The sequence below is a fragment of the Manis javanica genome, chromosome 6, assembly GCF_040802235.1.
Source record: "Manis javanica isolate MJ-LG chromosome 6, MJ_LKY, whole genome shotgun sequence".
Taxonomy (NCBI): domain Eukaryota; kingdom Metazoa; phylum Chordata; class Mammalia; order Pholidota; family Manidae; genus Manis; species Manis javanica.
Window position 1 is genome coordinate 139,448,510 of NC_133161.1, and position 21,684 is coordinate 139,470,193.

General features: G+C 49.8%; 1 protein-coding gene across 6 annotated transcripts in view; it reads right to left on the reverse strand.

Moving 5' to 3' along the window:
* Positions 1-21,684, reverse strand: part of PKNOX2 (PBX/knotted 1 homeobox 2) — a 245,771-nt gene that overhangs the window by 99,857 nt on the left and 124,230 nt on the right. The gene's annotated exons all lie outside the window — the stretch shown is intronic.

Below are 21,684 nucleotides of genomic sequence, written 5' to 3' on the forward strand. Positions count from 1 at the left end.
AGGGCCCTCATCCCTGGCCATGCCAGCCAACCTGCCTCATCTCCACAGTTAACCCCCGGCCTGTCAGCTGCCTCCCAGCAAAGTTCATTCTGCACCCACCCAGGGCCTTGGACATGCCAGGAGCTGCCACGAGTGTCTCCCTGTGCCTGCCACGGGCATAAGGCTATCACCTCCTGCTCCAGAATTCCCATGACTCCTTGCTCAAAGGAGGCACAGCAGAGGTTCACTGACTGCATCTTACCAGGTGCAGCCCTCAAGATACCCGCAGCGGGGCCCCCAGCTGCCTCTCTGAACCCACCTTGTATCCATCACCTGTAGGTTCTGTCCATATCCAAACACATCCACTTCTGTTCTCCAAACGTATCCCACAATTTCCCACTTCTCTCGCTGCCCCAATTCTGTTTCTACCAGACAAGACCCTAAGCACACTTTAATGTTCAGCTCAAGCATTCCGGCCCTTTCCTCTACAGCCAGAAGTAATTGTGCCTCCTCTGTGATTCCAAGTCACACGCTCTCTCACTCTCCGGGTGCCCTCACCACGTCCTGCTTCATGCTATAGGTATATTACGGATCTTTCATCTCTTCCCAAACTGCGAGCAATTTGTGGGCAGAGCCCCTGTCTTATATCTGTTTTGTCAGTTTTTCAGTTTACAAAGTGTTTTCATATGATACCTCGTTTAACTCTTAAAACAACCTCTAGAGGTCAATATTTTAATATCATAACTTAATTTTAACTACCCTCGCAAAGTAACATATGCTTATTTCACAAAGCAGACAAATAAGAGGGAGAAACTTTAGGTTACCTGTAATCCTACAATACAAAAACCATCCCAGTTGATAGAGTAAAACTCTTCTTTCTTCAAAACAGTATCATATATACATGCTGTTGGGTAAGCAGCCTTTTATACTTAGCAACATGTCATAAATACCTCTGCATAAAAGGGAAATATATGGTATGCTCCTATAAATGGCATTCCATTTACCAATGCACTATAATTGCTCAGCCAAATTTCTATTATTTGTGGTTTAGATTATTCCAGCTTTTGCTGTTCGGAATAAATAATGCCCATTCTTGCAGCTGAATTTTGCCCCAGGATTGATCATTGTTTTAGGATAAATTTCTCGGTGTGGCACTGCCAAATCCAAAGGTGTATTCGTTTGAAAGAATTTTTACAAATTACCAGCAGGAAGGCCACACCAATAGACATCCTACATGCAGCATATGAGAGATGCCTTTTCCTTTGCCAGGTGGTCGTTCCCATTTTAGAGAAGTGGATCATACGGTGTAGGGAAGTCCAGCACCGGGCGAGGGGCATACCTTCTGACTCCAGACATTCTGCTCTTCTCACCTGCTCACCTCTGTGCTCTTGTATTTCTTACCATTCTAGAGGGAGAGCCTGGAGCATCAGTGCTAAGTAAATGTCGGGGTCCCCAAAGGAGAAGGCAAAGGTGGGTGTGCCCTGAGTTGTAGGGTGGGCCATTCTTGGGAGCTCTGCTATGCCAGTCCGCCCTGGCCTTCTTTCCCAGATGTCTGAGGCCTACTTGGCAGATGAGATCTCTGTTCTTGAGTAGAGTTTTACTATTTCCTCTTCCCCTCTTCTGGGTAGGTGCAAATTGCTTCAATTTAGCCTCCATGTATTAAGAGCCTGGACCATGTGCTTGGACCTGGGCCTACAAAGATCACACACACAAACTCCCTCTTTCTCCCTGTCTTTCAGGTGCTCACCGTCTAAATGATAAGGGAATACTTGTATACCCTGCACTGTGTGGGTGCTACTGCTTCTGGCTGTCGGCCTCACCACCCCCTCCTCTGCCAAAGCCCACAGTGACGGGGAGGAGGGCACAGGGTCCTGGTCAGGAGTATGGATGGGCGGAAACCCTGCCTGCCTGGTATGTCCTTCAGCTTCTGCTTCTAATTGTGTCCTTTCTGGAACTGAGGGCCTGGACCTCCCTCCGCATGTCCTGTTGTGGCTGTCTGATTTTTTTCTCTGTCTTTCTGTGCCAACTGTGCCCTCTCCTCCCCTCCCATCCCAAAGACAGCTTTGAGGAGCTGGAGCCCCTCAGAGAGGAATCCCACCAGCTTTCGGGGAGAGAAGCCAGCCCCACTGCCTACTCAGGGACTAATAAAATACACATTTGCGAACGGAAGGACTCAGCGGTGACAGCCGCATGGCCCCACACGGGGCACCGCTTCAGGGCTACAATATACACACATTTCTCCTTTCCGAGAACTGACAGCTACCCAGCTCTCAACAGCCTGGAGAAAGCTTCAAGGCAGAAATATAGCCTGTAATCTCCTTTCTGTCACAGCCAGTGATTCCTCTGAGCATAAGGAAGGCAACTCACTGACGGAAATGCCCTGAGGAGAATGAAAGTGGGTCGGCGCTGGGGGTGAAGGAGACGGCCAATGGGCCGCGGACCCCCACCCCAGCCCAGCTCACCTCTGTGAGCACCCTGCCCTGCCTTGCCCTGACGGAGGGGGCCTGGGTGTGCCTCTTTAGATCTCAGGCAGAGAGGACCCGCCACTCTCTCTTTTGTGGCCAAAGTCCTTCCCCTCTAGAAGCCAGCAGGCAGCCTGCCAGGCAGGGAGGCAGACAGACAGAGAGGGAGATAGATGGCAAGACACAGGCTCTCTGGGACCCCGTGGCCCAGAGGTTCCAGGGGACAAAGAAAGAAGCAGGAGCTTCATCTTAAAGACAAAGTCCCTTCTGTTCCATGAGATCTCTGGGATGGATGCCCACCCTCCCAGGTCTTTAGCACCTCTCAGGCTCTTCCCTGCCCCATCCAAGTTCATTTCTAGGGCACCTGGTAATGGGGTCAGCAGGCTGTGCCCAGAACACCTTTGCCTGTTTTGTCAACTTGCCCATTTGCAGATGAACAGGACAGCAGTGAAGACTGAGCCTCTGGCATCTCTGGTCGGAAGCTGGAACAAAAGGCCTGCTCCCTATCCACTATGGAGAAGTTTGCCCCAGGCTGGTATCTACCCCAGGAGCAAGAAACGCCAAAATCCATGTCTCCTTTGGCCTAAGAGCCTTGAAGGAGCATTCTCATTCTGGAGCCCAGTCAGGGCCTATTCTTGCAGAAGTGTGGCAATAGAAGTATGGTTTGCCTACTGGGACCCTCAGGCCTTCCCAATCGTGACATTTCTCCTGCCTCCCTGCTGGGCGAGCAAGCTAAGGAAGCACAGAGGCTAGTTCCAGCTCTGCCATTAGCGTGGGACGTGATGTGCGTCCAAACCCTTCAGCTCTTAGAATTCTGGTCCATCAACACCATCACTGTCAGTCTCCACCACTGTCTGCAAACACTAGGCTGGGCCTGACAGCGTGGTCCTGCCCTCTGGCTGCTCTTGATCAGCTGTTCCAGTGAAAGCCTCAAATACCACCCTAGCAGGGAGGCTGATCTCAGAGGCAGATGCCAATTCTCCGGACAAAAGGGCCTCCTTGGTAGCTAAAATGATTTGCAGACTTGTTTATGCTGATTCTGCCCTCCCTAAACATCTATAATGGCTTGCCAGGGCCTAAGAAGACAAAATCCAGTTTTCTTAGCCTCCACGTTATCCTCCATAATCAGCCTGAACCTGGGCCTCTCACCAAATCCACTGGGCCATTCGATCTTGAGCCTTGTCTCCAGCCACGCCAGACTACCACTGTCTGACGGCCAAGCACACACCACGTCTGAGCCCTGTGCCTCCTTGGTAGGCCATGTTGTTCTTCTGCAGGGCCTTGCACTACCCTTCCTCTCTGTGTCCAGGGGCATCAAGGGCCAGCACTTTCCCAGGTTCCCTTTCCTCAAAGACAAGCTCAAATCTCGCCCTTCTCTGAACTTCTGCAGCTGAATGAAGTCAGCCTTTTGCACCCCCACCCTGTGACTGGCCCTTAATCTTACTCTTTCTGTGAACTTCTGCTTTCTGTGTTGATCTAAATCTCTTCAAAGGCATCATAAATGTTTGAGGACAAGACCTGTGTCTTCTCTTTCTCTTATGCCCTCCATACAAACCGATCACGGAAAGGATGGTTCTTGTCACATGAAGAGGAACCACTGATGGAAGAATATTCATTCAGATGAATGCTTAGCTTCGTTGAAAGTTTACCTATTTTGTTACTATAACTAATTGCCAAAGGCATGGTAATTCTCTATATTTCAATGGGTTTCTGACTGAAAATTTTTGACCAAACTATGGATTATTTCAAATATGACTCCTGGACTAATATTAATAAGGGAGCATGGGAGAGATGGTACACTGGGGTGGAAAAGACTTGGAGGGCAGACAAACTTGGATTCAAGCTCTAGATTTTCTTCTTCTAGCTGTGTGACCTCTGTAAGACTTGGTTTTCCTATTTCTGTAAAATGGGAACAATAATCGCTAACTCACCAGGTGTTTATTAGGATTTTATGGTATTTCTTCAGACACATTTTGTGCATAGAAGGTACTACAGCATTGACATAGACTAAGCCTTTAATAAATGGCGACTGTCATCATTAATGACAATGATAGCAATAACTGCTTAGATCTTGTTTGGCAAAATCCCACTCATCCTTAAGCTCTGTAAAGTTTTCTCTCAATGCCCCCTCGCCCCCCCATAGGGTAAATCATTCCCTCCTTTCTGCTCCCCTAATAACTGGGGCTGTAATCTCTTAAAAGATGAAAGTCCAGACATAAATTCCAGGCTCTATTTCACTAAATTGTTATTATGTATTCCCATAGGTGTCCTCCCGTTAAGCTCTGAGCTTCCTGAGCAAGGTGGTCCTCCCCTGCGCGCTTCCAGCTCGGGCCTAGCATCAGGCTCCATGTTCATTAAATGTTTATGGAATGAGGTCATGAATGGGTGGGCTGGGGTGCAGATAGCAGTCAGGAGACCTCGTGGAATTTGACCAGACACAAATCATTGACTGGTGACTGGGAACTCATCAGAGCGAGCACAGGTCCCTTTATAGAAAAGTCACTAAACTTTCCCAGCAAGATTTCCTCTTTGGGGGAAACCTCCAGCCCATTGGAAGCCCTTTGAAGATCTCAGCAAAGCTCTGCCTGTCTCCACCCACTGTCCACTCAGCTGGGCTCATCCCCTTCTACCACCCCCCTGCCATTCCTTCCCCAGTGGTCAGTCTCTCAGCCTGTGGGCCCCTGCTCCCTCTCCCAGCCAGGCTGGTGGACGACTCTGGTTCTGAGACAGTCTTCCCAGCTCCCAGAACGCTCTCCAGGAGCATAAGGTCAGCGCCTCTTGGTACACGCTGACCATTCATTTTTGCCCCCAGGTGGAGGAAGCTACTTTTCCCTCCTTTTTATCTCCTGTGTCCCATCTTAGCTCAGCAACAGCCTCCTCGTGGTTTTCTCTGCAGCCTGTTCCATGCTCCACATGACACCCCAAGGATGGTTCTAGCAGTTCTAGCAGCTTTAGAGCATCCTGTGCACAATTCTCTTAGCACTTATCCCACCAAATTGTGATTGCTTGCCTGACTGTCTATCCCACTGGATTATATAAATCTAAACTGAGTCTCAAACCTGTATATCTCCACAGAGCCCAATATGTACTTTGGACATAGTAGGTGTTCAATAAATATTTGTTAATAAAGGAGTATATGAATGCATATATTCAGCAGAGGATATGTGGAGTGTATGACACACAACAGATTAATGTACTTTACATAGAACTGTATTATCCAATTTATTAGGTAATCCTGGCAACACCCCTATAAAGTAGGTGCTATTAGATCTGTTTTTTAAAAGTTGGAAATGAGGGTAGGGATGGACTTACCCAGGGTCACAAAGCCGCTGAAGGGGAGAAGTGAAAGAGCAGAGTCTGAGGGTTTTATGGTGCCCTCATCAGCACCTGCCACCTGCCTGCCTGTCCAGCCATCCACCTGCCCACCTGCCCGCCTTCCTGGGGGAAGGATGCAGAGAGGCTGAGCTGCTTCTGCTCTGCTCCACTAGGGAAATAAACAAGAAGAATTCCTCTTCTCATCGTTTGGTGAGTCGCTGACATTTCGTTTGACAAAGAATCTAGGAAAAGCCTCTCCTGGGATCAGTTTTGGGACTAGGCTGTGATAATATTGCTTTATTGAAAAAGGATGCTAGGAACTGAGCTCCGGATGGCCTTTTACATGGAGTAATTTATGCAGGAAATGAGAAATAATTTTTTCTTTAAAGAAACACACATTGAACTGCACATGGTCATAAAGACAGAAGTGACAGTACATACACACACACCAGTAATCCCAGAGACTTGGTCACAGACAGGCAAAGGCACAAATTCTAGTTCACACTTATAGTTGTGTCCACACACACCCGTAAGAAGCCAAAAGATTCCCAGTCAGATAAATACAGAGCTCTGTGGACACACCCACTTTGCAAAATAGTTCGCCTCTGACTTTCCCTTCTATGCCTTCCAGGGGAAATTGCAATTTTCCCGACACATGTAAATTTCAGTCATTAAGGGACTCACAGGGAGCATGACATTGAAGAAATTCATCTCTCGGGGCCTCCCTGCGCTTCTCAGGGTCCCGTTCCTTCCTCGGCGATCACACTGCCCACGGAGAGGCCGCCAACCCATGACCTGCCACCGGAGGCACAAGCCCCAACTCAGGGACATTTACACCCAGTGCGTCACAGAGGCTTCAGTCATAACCTGCTCCTGCAGGACAGCCAAGGAACCATCACAAGGACAGCAAATGAAACGTCTGTGAGATTCTCATTCCTGCCACTTGGAAATGAATCTCAGAAATGAAAGGGATGGTAAAAGGATTTTATTTAAAATGCCTTCCTCCCTAGGTTGTTTGTGAAGGGTTGGGATTTGCAAGGGTATCTGAAGGTCAAGAGTTCCCCTCCAGCCGTAATGGTTTGGCCTGTACTCAGAGCAGGTCCCAGGCTCCCCATGCTGGCAGACAGGCAACTGAGGAACCCAGAGAGGCCAAGAACTGCACAGGACGCCGGACATGGCTTCTATCCCTAACTCTCCCGTATTAGCTCAGAGTGTGACCCTGGGCATATCACTGCCTGGGCCTCAGTTTCTCTATCTGTGAAGCAAGAAGGCCAGGCCTGGATGGCCGCCTCTGTCATGGTCTTGTCAGAAGACCCCTTGCTGTGCCTCAGCCAAATATTAATGAGACTTCCCATATCCCTGTATCTGCATGCTGATTGATACATCCCAAAATACGTCTAGCCACATCCCTTAGCTTTTCACTTGAGCTTCACAGTAACTTCATGAAGTTGGTAGTACTGTGATCAATGCACCCATTATACAGACAGAATAACAAAAACTGAGACATAACGTGGCTTGGCCAAGGTTGCAAAAAGAATCAGTATTGATTCAAGTTACATGGAATTCAAATCTTCTCTCAGACATCTCTCCCTATTTAAAGGGAAAGAAGTATACAACATAGCTCTAAAACTTTGGAATTTGCTCTGGAAAATGTTTCTTTCTATTGTCTGGGTTGAACTGGCTGAACAATGACAAGCTTCTGCTGCCTTTTTGCATGGCTTAGGGTAGAGGTCCAGGGGAGATGTTCTTTCATTCAGGAAAAAGATTTAACCACCTTTTGGCTAGTAAAGGAGGTGCCCAATCTGGGAGGGGAAAGATTAAAGGGAACTCATTTGTTATTCACTCTTTCAACAAATGTTTGAGTGCCTGCTTTGTGCCAGGAACTATTCACAACTGTTCACAAAACAGATAAAAATTTCAGCATTCATGGGCCTTGCTTTCTGGTGGGGGGTGGAGAGGGGAGCCATGGGTAGATGATAACAAGACAGGTAAATAAAATACATAGTCCCAGATAATAAAGGCAAAGGAGAAAAGGTAAAGGAAGGGGAGAGGAGAATTAAGAATTTAAAGTTCCCCCCAGTAATTTCCTGTGGAAATTGGCCAGGGCCTCTAAGGCGGAAGTGCGTAAAACTCAAAGCAAAAGGGAAAGGAAAGAAGGTGTTGTTGGGAGAACAGGTCCCAGCGAAAAGGTGGCAGGCCGGACTGTGAAGGAGAAAACAGACAGTGGGAAACACCCTGGGAGAGAGGAAAGGGACTTGAAGACATTATCTATGGAGTTTAACCTGTTTCTGCTCTGGGCTACCTACAGCCACTCTGGCATCTCCTCTGGGCTGGGCCCAGGGCCGGCGAGTGAGTCACGTGTCTTGGGCACAAAGTTTAAGGGGAAGGGCCAGAAGCCTCAGTAGTGGAGATTAAAAACAGGACAGAAACAGTGCCCGTGAGGCAAAAGGAAGCCGCCATGATACTAATCGGGTCGTCATTTAAAGATCTGATACTTTGTTTCATGTATTTTTGTTACTGGTTTTGAATTGTAAGAAACTCCGCATTAAAATATTGTTTCTGTTGATTGCCAAGTTTTGGATGCCCCCTGAAATTTCATGCCTGAGGTGAGTGAATCTTCAGTAAAAATCCTTGCCTGCAACAGCTTTGTGCTGGGAAGAGAGAGAAGGGCCATGGCTGCGGCAGGGACACGGAGGAGGCCCCGCCCGCAGGAGGAGAGAGAAAGGGGAGCAGGGCCAGGAGCCTCTGAACACCCCTCTTCTCTCTGATGTGGGCAACCTGGACTTTCTGAAGCCTGGGGGGATATTTCATGTTGTCTTTTGGGGTATCCATGGGAAAGGTGACCCTTGTACTCCGGAGGGCTTGGGGAACACACAGGTAATGGCAGAGGGCTGCTTCCTCTTCCAGCTCTGCAGTCAAGGGGCCAGTGCACTAATTAAATCCTGAAGGCACCAGAATCCCTCAGGAGCCCTGGGAGCGGGGCGCTGTTGGGATTATGCCCCCGTGCCCAGCAACCTGCTCTTTTCAGGGAGGGGGGGGAAGGGGGGTCATGAATTGCCTTCTCTCCACAGGAAGAAATGGTGTGAGCCCCCTTCGGGAGGTAGTGGGAAGGGAGTGCAGAGCAAAGGGAATATTCTGCAGGAGGAGTCAGTGTCCTGGCCAGAACAGTGTTCCAGCCCCACAGAGCTGTCCCCAAGGGAGGCTGGGTACCCAGACCCAAAGCCAGTCAGCTTCCCTCACTGTTGGGCCATGCTCCCCTCCAGTGGCCTCCAAACCCTGGCAATAAAGCCTAGGACCTTAGCCGATCCATTCCTATGCTCGGAAGTCTTATTATTTTGAAAAAGAAGTCAGGCTATTTGAGACCTTTCGTGATTTGGCCCCTCCCTCACTTTCCAGGCTGATCTCTTCATTCTCTCCTTGTTCTCTAGGTCAGGGGCTGGCAGACTACCCACATCAAACCCTGAGCCTGTCTTTGCAAATAAAGTTTTATTGGAACATACCATGCACATTCATTCACTATTACCTATGGCTGCTGCCATACCTGTAACATGTACTGTCTGAAACTTTTCATAAAAATCCACTGACCTTCATCTAGGTTGTAGGTAAGCTGTGCTCATCTTCTATACAGACTCTGCTCATAGGCGCCTCCAGGCCTTTTCACTGGTTCTGTTCTCCAAGACTGGGATATTCCATTTCCCTGCTCTACTAGCTGAAATACAGTTCATTCTTTAAGGACTCAGCTTCTGTATTATTTACTCTGATATCTCTTGAATTCCTAAAGAACTGCTCACATCTCTGCATAGACATGGCACATTGTTAGAGTGAACATATAATTTATCACTCAAACTGGAAAAATTGTGTGAAGGAGGGCACAGTTAATAATTACACAGAAATGACTGGCTTCAACTGAGACCTTCCAGGCCAACTGGGTCATAGGGGGGCCCTACACTTGGTGCCTACACCGTTCTGCCTTCTATGGGTTAATTGTTTACATATCTAGCTCCCACCTTAGGCAGAATGCTCAAGGGCAAGGCCAGTGCGGGGGGGGGGGGGGGGGGGTGCAAACCTCAGAGAATCCTTATATATAGGCTATATCAATTACAGTTTGTTGGAATGAAAGAAGGAAGGGCTGTGGTCCTGAATGAAACAAAGGCAGTTTCCGTAAGAGAAGCAAGCTAGAAAAATCAAGGCCAGAGGAGCCATTAGCCAAGAGCAGAGGAGGCGCTCATAGCCAAGAGTTGCACGCTTGTATCTGTGTCATTGTACCGGCACGTTCGGCGCAAGAGGCCATAATAATGCCAGGATCCCTCAGTAGTCCCACCTTTCTGCTTTCCTGGCTCCTCTGTGGCCCCCCAACCTTTTCTCCCAGCTCTGCCAATCCATCTGCTCAGGTACCTTACCTCCTCGCATCTCTCAGGAAGCTGGGGATCCCCACAACATCAAAATGCTGGGTTTACAATGGTTAGAGGGGTCATGACCACTTGAGTCTCGAGTTAGGAAAGGAAGGGGGTGCCATTTCAAGGGTGATGATTTATTCTCGTGGGTCCCCAGCTAAGGCTGAGAACTAGGTGATCCGAAGTTAGATATGCATCTTCCTTCAGCCCACTCCAGCACATCCTGTAGGCTTCACCTCACCAAAGAGGGAGACAGGAATCCGCAGGGGACTGAGATGACCCATTGAACATATTGATACCCTTCATCTGCTCTCTACTGTATATCCAGGGAGAGCTCTTTGAAGTAATTCTGTTTTACCCTCTCCTCCTCCTCTCCCATGTTTCAAACACATTACTGGCTTCCTTTTCCTCTTGACAGCAAGGCCAAAATACTTAGCTTAGAAGGTTGGGTACGCAGTCTGGCCCTGCCCACCTCTCCTGCCTCATCTAGCTTGCTGTTTGCTTCCAGCCACCCAGGCCTTTGGTCCCTCAAACAGGATATGCTTCTTCCCAACACAGGGCCTTTGCACAAGCCATCCCATCCTCCTGGAAGGTGCTTTTTCCTCATCTACTTTCAACTAGTAAAGGCTTGCTTCACTTTTACATCTCATCTAGGGCAGCTTCCTCAGGGGAGCTACACTGACCTCCCAAGCCAGGTGAGGCTCCTTTGTATATCACATTTCTTAACTTATACATGATTAATTATACATTCATGTGTGATTATGTGTAAATAATACAGAAGCCTGTACTCTCCACGAAGCTGTAAGCTCCGTGTGGGCAGGGACCCAAGGTTTGCTTTGCTCATCTTGAATCCCTAGCACCCAGTAGCACTCATAAAGAGTAATTGAATGACTTCACCAACCTGAGTCAAAGATCGGGAAGGTGACTTCTGACCATTGCTCGAGTAGTAAATTAAAGTGATTGGAAATAAGAGCCAGGGATGAATTCCTTCTTCTTCTCTTCCTCCATTTTCAGCTCCTTCTCCTTCTCCCCTCCTCACAAAACTGCCTTTAGGGACTTTGCACCAAAGGCCACATAGTGGAGCTTACAGAAGCCGAGGCCCTGCCTGTGAGCTCACTGGTCAAGACACTACACACAGACCCATACGGGGCAGGTGGGCAGCCAGTAAAGAAGGCTGAGCTTGTACCAACCAGAGGGGGATAACAGGTTCAGAGCAGGCCTGTTTCCTCCAAACTCCTGCCCGCATCATCCTAGGCTCAGGGAGACCAGAGGAGCCTTCTCCACCCCTGAGCTCTCTTCCACCCTCCGTGCCTCCCTCCCTTGGCTGCTACACAGTATTCTTTGTGTGTATGGAAACTTCACTCCACTGCAGCCTCCATCAGGGTAGGGACTGTGTCTTAACTGGCTTCAGATCCCTGAAACCTCCCCGTACAAGGTCCAGCACACAGTGAGTATTTGTAGATCCCTATTCTTATGTGGAGGGTGTACATTGTGGGGGTGCCCTCCTTGGGTGGAGAGCCAAAGAACAGCTTTCAGTCCTGGGTGTGGGGTAGCGGCAGGGAGGCCGTGGGGCACTGGGGTCCCAGGTGTGGGGAAAGGGTCAGCTCTTGAGCCAGAAAAACACTAAGGACTTTAAAGCCCAGCCCACCACTGCGCTGAGAAGCCGCCGACTTCAGATCCTCTGAAGTGTGCAGCGGGTCCTCCTGCCCTTCTGGGTCTAGAGAAAGACGCATTCACTCAGCCTCCCAGCCTCAGGGGCCTCATGGCAGCCTGGCAGCCCCACCCTGGGGTGGGCCAAGCAGAGGGAACCGGCTGGGCCAGGGAGAAAACAAAGCAGCTGCCTCCCAGCTGGCACCACGCCCGCTCCCAGTAAAGCACGGCTGCCTGGGCCAATAAATAATAGAAAATGCAAGTGGCCCAGGGCAGCGACTCCAAGCCGCTGGGCCTCAGGCAGGATGGGGCAGCGGCCCACCAGGTCGGGAGCACAGGGATTAATAACGCATCAATTTTAATGCAGGGAGAGGTTTTTTCCTGCTTCACAAACAGCAAAGTGAATGTTTGAGCATCCCGGCAGGGGGTTAATGAGGACTCTGATTAGTTATTCGGATTTCTCCACACTGCCTCAATCCATCCTACTAGGGAGGAAGAGGGGAAGGAGGAGGTGGGGAGGAGGGCTGTACCGCGCCACTGGGATGAGACAGAACCTCCCGTCTCTGAGCAGGTTTCAGCCCAAGGAAGACTGCACCCACCCCACCTCCACATACTGCGTAGAACAGTGGGCTGGATGGGACCTCGGGATGGCCTGTCCAGCCCCTGGACCAGAGGAAAACCAGAGGGGTGTGGCTCCCCAGGGACAGCACCTGTCCAGGCCAGGACCCCGCCCGCCTGGGGCTTTCCCACCACTCTGCGGTTTCCTCCTCCATCCCTCTCCCAGCCAGAGGGAATATTCTCCCTTATTCCCTCAGGGGAGACCGCTGATTAGGGATGATCCAGGGTCCGGAGTCCCTCAGTTAGGGCGGTCCACTGTGCTGGGGAACCTAGGGGCATCCTCAACGGAAAATCTCTGCCTTCCGGCCCAGGCCGCCTCCCCAGCTCAGGGAGAAGCTGAGGCCTCTGGGATGGCTGGTCTTCCACGTCCAGTTGCCAGCATCTAGCACAGCTGGGGGGCGGGGGGAGCTGAAGCTCAAAGTCATCAGCTCTCTCTGGTTGACCTCCTGCAACCGCTTTCCCTCCCTGCTGACTCCGGGTCAGTGATGGATCCCGCTCAGCTGGCCCCCCTGACACGCAGGCCACAAAAGAGGGGCAGAAGCACGCAGAGACACAGCTTTCAGGAAGAGAAATTGCTGGGCCATCTGGACACAAGCTCCGTGCCTTTCTCCCTATTGCAACGCAGATGGACTTCTGGGCAAGGGCCCCCACGCCCCTCCCCACCCTGGTTCCCAGCCCATCTGCTAAAGTCCAGGACCCAGAGCCAGAGCCACAAGCAAGTGATGTCACAGTGGGGCACTGCCCCTCGGGTTTTCTGAGATCACCTTCGTGTCCCTGAAGTTCCCCAAATGCCTCTGAGGTTCCTGAGGACCTGTCCCTTTCATCAACCCCAGATTCTCAAACTGCACATTGAGGTCCCTCAACTATCCACAGTGTGAACCTATTTATTCTCCCCAAAGTCAGGGATGGTCATCTTCTCAGCACCCACAGGGCTCTGCACCCTCAGGGGAATTCTCAAAGGATGCAGGCAGGCCAGGGCCTCAGCTATGCGTCCCAGTTCATTCAGACTCACAACAGCTGATGATTTTCAAAGCCTCCTGTGTTCAGCCATTGTGCCCTGTGCTTCACATGCACACTATTTTGCTGAGCCTCTCTGAGCCTGTGAGGTAGGTGCCTGTTTCTATGTTGTAGCCCAGCAAGGCCTAGTAGAACTTTCTGCAATGTTGGAAATGTTCTCTGTCCACACTTAACCAATATCATAGACACCATGTAGCTATTAAGCACTTGAATTGTGGTGGGGGTGACCGAGTAACTGAATATTTAATTTAATCTAATTTTAGTTTTAATAGACACATGCTGTTGGCTGCCAAATAGATAGCACAGACTTAGAGAGGGGTCAGGCAGTGTGCCTGGCATCCCGGCTGGCAGGGTGTGGCCAGCTCTCCCACCAGCTGTGGCAGTCTCTAAGGCACAGGTGCTTTTCCACTGTGCTGTCTTTGAGGCATTATATTCAAGACATGAAGAAATAAGGCCAGAGAAGGTCAATAAATAGTAAGTAATCAACAAATCTACCATGCATTCCAGCACCAAGCCTATGAGGATGCCAGGCACCCCTTGAGGGGCACAAAGGCTCAGCCCTCAAGGTGCTACTAATTTAGCTGAGAGGCAAGTAAGTTCTGCTTAGGATAGGAGAGTTTAGATGCAGAACTGAATGAGAGAGGATGTTGCCTAGATACCCCACAGCACCCTCTAAACGCAGCCACCCCGGCTGTCAACTCCATTCTCTCCATTCTGCCCTCTCTGCCCACCTTGCTTGTACGTTCCTCATTTTGGATGAATGTCCCAATGGTCATCATTACAGGCACTCAAGAAGGACCTAGAGATTCTCTCAACTTCCCTCCGCCCTTCTTCTTCTTTCTCTGACCCGCTACTTTCCACAATGTGCTGACTTTTCTTCCTGAATGACCTTAACTCTCTCTGCCTCACCCCCACTGCCCTGCCTGTGTAGCCCCTTCCCTCTCTCACCTCACCTAGTGCTCCAGCTGCACAGCATTGACAGGCATCTCGGGAGCTCAAGACACTTTCTAATGCCCTGTGCCTTTCATCTGCTGTTCCCTCTTCCTGGAATGCCCCTTCCTGCCTCAGCTACTTGGACAACCCCACATTCCTAAAGATTCAGCTCAGGGCCATCTCCCCCGGGAAGTGTGGCCTGAGCATCCTCACCTCTCTGGCGGGTAGTGGCTTCCACCTCTGCTCTCCTGGGACCCCTGGCGCACCCCTGTTGTGCATGCTGCTTGCCGCATTTGGGTTGTAGTTATTGGCATGTGCGTCTCCTCTATCCCATGACGTTTCTGAGGTCAGGGATGGTGGCTTTGTCACTTTGTGTTCAGGGACTCACAGTGTACAGCGCATGGCAGGAGGTAGGGAGGAAGGGCGCAGGTGGGTCTGCACAAGCTGCTCTGCCCCACCCCGCCACACACTGCATAAGGTGGCTTGCAGGGAAGGTACCTGAGACATTCCTGATTCATGTGACAGCCTGCTCTATGGAAGCGTGGCAGGGTGACTTCCCCCAAAACTTGGCACTTGGTATGAACTCCTTTGAAGAACAGCTTTGAAGTGTCAAAAATAGCCTGTTTCAGTCCCAATCAAAATGGGCTTCGGTCTGCGACCTCCCCTAGCAGCATCTCTGCCTCTGGCCTCCCCATCCTGTCTTGCTCATCTTCCCAGTTCTCCCCACAAGGCGCTCATTAACAGAAGCATCAGGCACCACCCACAGGCTCCCTCAGCTGCCTCTAAGAGAACTTAGGGCCTGGGCTGTCCACCCAGAGGCCAAGGCCATCATCCTGGCATTGTTTCTTCTTGTACATAGCATGTCACCATTTACAAACCAGCTCCTTCCAGATTTTCCCACTGGATGAATCTGTGATGTGAGGATAGAAGTCAGGCTTGACCCACTTTACAGATGAAGTTTCCCCATTTTACAGATGAAGAAAGAGAGGCTCAGAGAAATTAAGAGACTTGTCCAGTCTAAAATGCAGAGTCTTAGATTCAAATTTAGATCTTTTGATTCTAAGTTGAGTGTCCACTGTACTGGGGGCATGGGGATGTAACATTACAAGAAAGGATTACAGAGGAAGAATAGGTTTAAAGGGGGTGTCAGTGAGTTCATTTGAGGATGTGTTGTACTTGACATTTGGATGGGACAGTGGGTCAAGCAGAAAGCTTAGAATGAGTGTCTGGGGCTGTATTCCACCCCCAGCTCACCATGAGGTCTGGCCACACAAAGTCAGCTGCTGCTCTCCAAACACCATCTCGCTTCTATACCTTTCTGCCTTCCTAAGGAATCTGCAGCCTTCTCTGCATCTGATTTCTCATATTCTGCCCAGCTTTCCACGACCACTTCACATGCTGTCTCCTGCATGAACCTATCCTGGATCTTCCCAGGCAGAAGTGGTCTCTCCCCCCTTTGGGCCCTCACAGCACTTTGTATAAACACCAGCATCGTGGTCTTTGTCTCATCCTGTCTGGGACTGTGGTCATCTGTGTGTCTGCCTCCTCCAACGTGTCTAAGGCAGGGGTGATCCTTGTTCACCCATGTGTCACCCACGGTACCTGGAACTGTGCCTTGGGCATAAGAGGTGATCAGGAAATATTGGTTGGGTTGAATTTCATTGTTAATTATATTCCTAAGGAGGGCTGATAAAAGAGAGAAGGGTTAGCCCATGGCCTTCTAATGGTGAGTGTCAAATGGAATAGACATCACATCTTTTGTCTGCATTTTCAAATCTGAGCTCGACAAGGATTTAAAAGCACATGTGGAAAAGATGAAAGGAGGGCTTATAAACAAAAAGCATAACAAAAGGGCAGCCTGCGCCTGTCAGAAGTGTGCTGGGAAGGCCAAAGACCAGAATGAACTGGTGTCTGAAAGCGCAGTGCCCTCCCCTGGCACACCCACACACAGAGTCTCCCTCTCCTCTCTCTCTGAAAAGGCAAGACTTGAAGCAAAACGGAACGAGAGAAGAGAAAAATCATGGATTGAGGCAGCTACAGCCTGGGGCAGACAACGAGGTTGCCAGATGACAGAAGGAAAGCAAACGATTCAACTCCCACTTTGCTTTGTTTTCTTCAAGGACAATGATCATCAAACCAGAAAAATGATTTATGAAGGATTCAAGTTTGAGATCGGTGAGGAGATGGTAAACGAGTATCTTGGAGCTTTAAATAAAGTCAAGGCTGCAGACACCAGCAAATCTCATCTCAGAGCATGGAAAGAACTTAAAATAGGACTGTAGATCCACCATGAGCTGCGTGTGACCCGATGAGAAGAAATGGTTTTTAGAGATGGAACTCTGTAAAAGCGGTCTGTCCTTTCATCGGGTGCTATCAGATTCTGGAAACTATGGTATTAAGTTTAGTATTAATCGCTAACAAAAATTCTAAATTGAATGAATTGCAAAAACAAAGAAGTGGGTGCCAAAAACCAGAATAGCTTCATTAAAAAACAATCGTGTCAAACTAACTTTATTACTCTTTTTTTTTTAAAAAACACAGAATTCCTAGGGTGGTAGATAAGGAAAACTCTGCAAAGTATGTTGATTTCAGCAAGATATATGATAACATCTTCCAAGATAGCCTTCTGGGTAAGATAGGATAGGCTGGAAGGGCAGCTGACCGGGAAACAGGGAGGTAGGTGGCCTTTTAGCCAGACCGTGATTGTTCTTGGTTAGTCCAGAAGAGTGGATTTCAGTCAGAGGGAGGTCTTTCCCCATCTTGAAGTAACCAGCTTTGTGCTGCCGAGCATTTTTACCAATGATATGTTTGATGTAGAAGGTGTGTTTCCTCTACACGCTGAGGGGATAGCTCATGTATTTAATGACAGAATTAAGACTGAGAAAGAGTTCGTAAGGCAGGAGACACAGACTAAAGGTAAGGAGATGATGTGGAGCAGAGACGTATACATTTATACTGTGAGAGTGAAATGCAACCTGCACAAGGGAGGGAGATGAAGTTTAAAAGCATTTGGAAAAAAGAAGTCTAACTGAAAATTCAATAGGTACCAGTACGATGATGTGGTCGCTAAAAAAAAAAAAGGCAATTGAAATCTTAGGCTGTGTTCATACAAGTTCAGTTGAAGGAGGCAATGGTTCAGAGCACACTTGGGAGCTAGTTCTTCGTAAGGGGGACACTGATAATACGGAGGCCACCTGGGGAGGGGGTCAGGATGTTGATGGAAGGTCAGTATCTGCAGAACAGCAGACCTGGCGCGGAGCATGAGCGCTGTCTTCAGTATTTGGAGGACTGTTATGTGGAGCAGAAGAGGCACTGGTCTGACACTGTATTGCCCAGAAAGCAGAACTAGGGCTGAAAGGTGGAAGTGACAGAGAGACAAAGGTCCCCTTCATGTGAGGGAGAGCTGGCCCAGAATGGAAGAGCTGCCTCCACAGGGAGTTATTAGGAAGAGAACAAAAGCCTGCCTCCTGGAGGCCCCTCACAGCACGGCCGGTTAAACCCGTTGACCTCTGAGGCGCCTCCCAGGTCTAGGACATTAGGAGACCCCTGAGCAAGGAAGATGCTTCTGATTGGAACAGAGCCTCTCCAGGTCCTGCAAAGGCACTGTGGAGGTCACGGTCTCCTTCACCGGTATAATACAGCTGGTCCTGCATTCTGGGACTGCTCAAGGGAGAGAGCACAGGGGTCCTGACATAGGGCATTTGGCAAAGAGCCAACATTTCCCCTTGTGCTTTTGTTTTCCACCTTCCCTCCCCCCCCGCCCCCATCCCAACATTCCCGGGAGGAGATGCTGCTTAATATTCCCCTAAGACATGAGCAGCCTGGGCAGAGGTGGGAAAGGACAGCAAAGGTGTGGCTGCCATCCCCGGGAGGAGCCGTTCCTCCTGGAGCTCAGAGGCCAGTGAAGCTGGCAAGGCTCAGCCCAGGCAGAAGCCAGAGAGCTGACCATCATGACCGAGGGCATGACCCACAAGCTGAGGGCCTGTCAGGAGGGGCAGTAAGCAGCAATAAAGGGGCCCATTCTAAGGAAGGCCAACCCAGTAACCAAACAGACTGCTGGGAACATGCACTCAAAACCCATTGATGAAAATTAAGTATTTGTGAGAGATTGTTTCCTGCCACCTCTGCACCTTTGCCCACACGGCTCCCTCTTCCCCAAAGTCTTTCCTCCCCCCATGTTTGCCTTTTCCGGCCTTTCTCGTCCTCTGAGGTCCATATCATTTGTGGCCCCATTTAATCTCCACCCTGCAAACATTTCCCACCACTGCACCCACCATATTCTGCCTTGAGTCATGGTCAGTGGTATTTGGGCCTGATCTGTCTACTCCACCAGGGAGCAACTCCTTGAGGGCAGAAAAGTGTTTTTTTGCATATTATTAGCCTTGCATATTAGTGGCAAGATGGTAGCTGGTAGAGCACCGGACTGGTGGGCCCGAGTACTAGGCCTGGCTCGGTCAGCAGCTCCTCTGGGCCTCCTGTCCTGAGGAGGCAGACGAATGCAGCGGCAGACCGTGAGGTTCCAGTCAAATCACTCCCTTATGATTTTGTTCAGTAAATGTTGTTTTAACGCATTTTCCCCTTTATTACTAAGGCCAAAGCCTGTTCATCTCATAGTCTGCTTTCATTTCTGGATCGTGTTCTATTGTCATTCATCCAACTCTCCATCCATCCACCCATCCATCTGTCCATCTTTGCATCCTCACTCTCCACCAATATTTATTGAGTATCTACGTTGTGCAAGGGCACCTAGAAGGCAGAGAGATGTCCCCTGCTTGTAAGAAGGGTTATAGCAGGGGATACAGCCATGTAAATGAATAACAAATAAAAATACAAGGTGGTAAGAGCTGTACCAGAGATGAGTGTGACCTGGGATGGGACCACAGGGAGGGGTGAGGGGAGAATGATGCTGGTTAACATACTGAAGTCCCCCGTTGCCTATTTAGCCCTGTGGAGGAGCCTGAGGCCTGGAATCCTCTTTCTGTCCCAATAGAACATGGAGAAGAAAGATAGGATTTGGGTGAGAGCAATGGAGCAGAGGGGCCTGGCCTCGCGGTCCACGGAGGCCCTGTGGTCAGGCCTAGGTGCGCCCCGGACCCCTCCACAGTGGGGCCGCGGTCCCAGAGGCCCAGAGGCGGCATCTCCAAGCTGCTCCCCTCTCCCTACCCCCCGCCGCGGCAGCACACTCGGCAACTCATTTATTCCTCCATAACATTTGCTCGGAGGAACGTTACCGCTGAATTATAGCTGGGACCATTATCTCACAATAACTGTCTGGGAAATGTTAATGTTAATGCATGGATCATGCAGAATGCCACATTAGGGGTTTTATGGTGGACATAACATTTTTATGAACTTTTTCTCTGGTAGCATCAGCCTTTGATGGAAAGAAAAGAGAAAGAAAAAGAAATAAAGACAGAGTGGGAAAGAAGAAAGTGAGCCAGCATGGGGAGAAGTGGCCCTGGAGCAGAGGTGCCACCTGAGAGCACCTGGGCTGAGCCATGGAGGGCTGCTCTCTCTGGGGAAGGTCTGCCTGGCAGCGCTCCAACAGGCGGAGCATCTTCAGCTTAGATATTTGTGAGTGGGGAGCAACTGGCCAAATGGGCAACTGGTGGGAGACAGGGTCTCCTGGGGCAGATCCATAAAATGTTTCAGCCTTTTTAGCCATGTGCTGCTAGGCGGGCATTCAGTGCCAATGGAGGTCCAAGGCGCAGGACGTGCAAGGCTTGGTGGGCGGCCACCATACCTCCCAGGTGAGGGGAAGGGTCCCTGGCAGAACCACTTGGGGGGCTCACCTTAAGGAGTGATGGCTAATGGCTTAAGGAGATTATAATTTCTGCTGTTTAAAAAAAAAAAGGAAAAACACAATCTTGGGAATGGCAATATTTTATACCTGGCTTTTAGAAGGACTAATAAAGGTAGTGTTTAGCATTTTATATCCTTACTCAAAAATAACGATCTTTGATTCTCATCTCAGACATATTTTAAGTGAGCTTGCGTCTCCTATCTCCAGAATATTCTTTCAGGAGGCTGGATTTATAGCTCTGTGCTTTACCTGCCCTGGGCTCCCACTGAAGCCTCGTAACCACTGCCTTACAGTCAGTTTCCCTCTTCTCTCCCCTCCCCTCTACCTTTCCAGCACCCCCCCACCCCATGCTGTGACTGCAGTTTTCCTTCCAGACAGAGTGCTGTTTAGCTCCTGGCCCTGCAAGACACCTAACACCTGTTTATAGCCACTCCTTTGAGCGCCCTGAAACTTGGGCTGGGGGTGGGGTGGCCAGACTGCTCAGCGGCCCCTTTCCAGTAGCGCCAAATCACAGCCCAGGGGAGGCTCCGAGGCTCAGCTCCTGTGTAGACCCTGAGTCCCCCGGAGCGGGATGAGCTGTGCACCAGAGACCAGAGGGGTGTGCAGCGTCTCTGCCACAGAAAGGGATGCAGGGAGATGGCAGGGGGCTGGCTGTCTTTAACAGCAGTCATGGGTTTGCCAAGAAGACCTGACAAGTCAGCATGGTTCAGTAGACAGAACCCGAGCCTGCGTGTCAGGACCTCCAGGTTCCAGTTCTCTAATAGTGTGACAGGCCATGTGACAGACAGGTCACAAAATCTCCAGGGGTCATTCTTCCTTTGTAAAAGGCTGAGGCCAGAGTGGCAATGTCCTAGATCTTCCCACTGGGGGGGTGTCTGGCTGTGTCACCTGCCCAGACCACCTGAGGTTGTCTGAGTGGGCTTGGGCGTCCTGTCTATTTCTGAGGCAAGGTGAGCAGGCCGCATGGGTTCAGATCCAGACTTCACCACTTCCTAGCACAGAGACTTGAACGGATTTTTATAAACTCTTTAAGTTTCTATTTCTTTGCATATAAAAAGGAGCTCATGATGCTTACCTTGTAGGCTGGTAAGGTGAATCTGCCTTCTAACATAGTCCCCAGTTTATTTATATATTATGTCTGATGTTCCAGCCTAGAATGAAGACTCCATGAGGGCAGGGGTGCTGGCTTGTCTTCCTCATGACGTATCTCTAAGGCCTAGGACAGTACTTGGCACACAGTAGGCCCTTAGTCAATATTTAAGGAAGAGATGAATGTCAAAGAGTAGCTGAGTAAAGATCCCCACCCTCACCCTAGTACAGACCTCTGGATATTTGCCCTAAAGCTCTCCAGAAAAGACATTCCCTAGGCTTAGGGGGCTTTTGGCAAAATGCCAGTTTAGGGAATATGGAATGAATCACAGCTTGGGATGCAAAAGGAATTTGCACAAGCCCTCACTTCCGTTCCCTCCAATACTAAGTATTTGGACCAGGCAGCAGATTTGGAGTCCCCCCG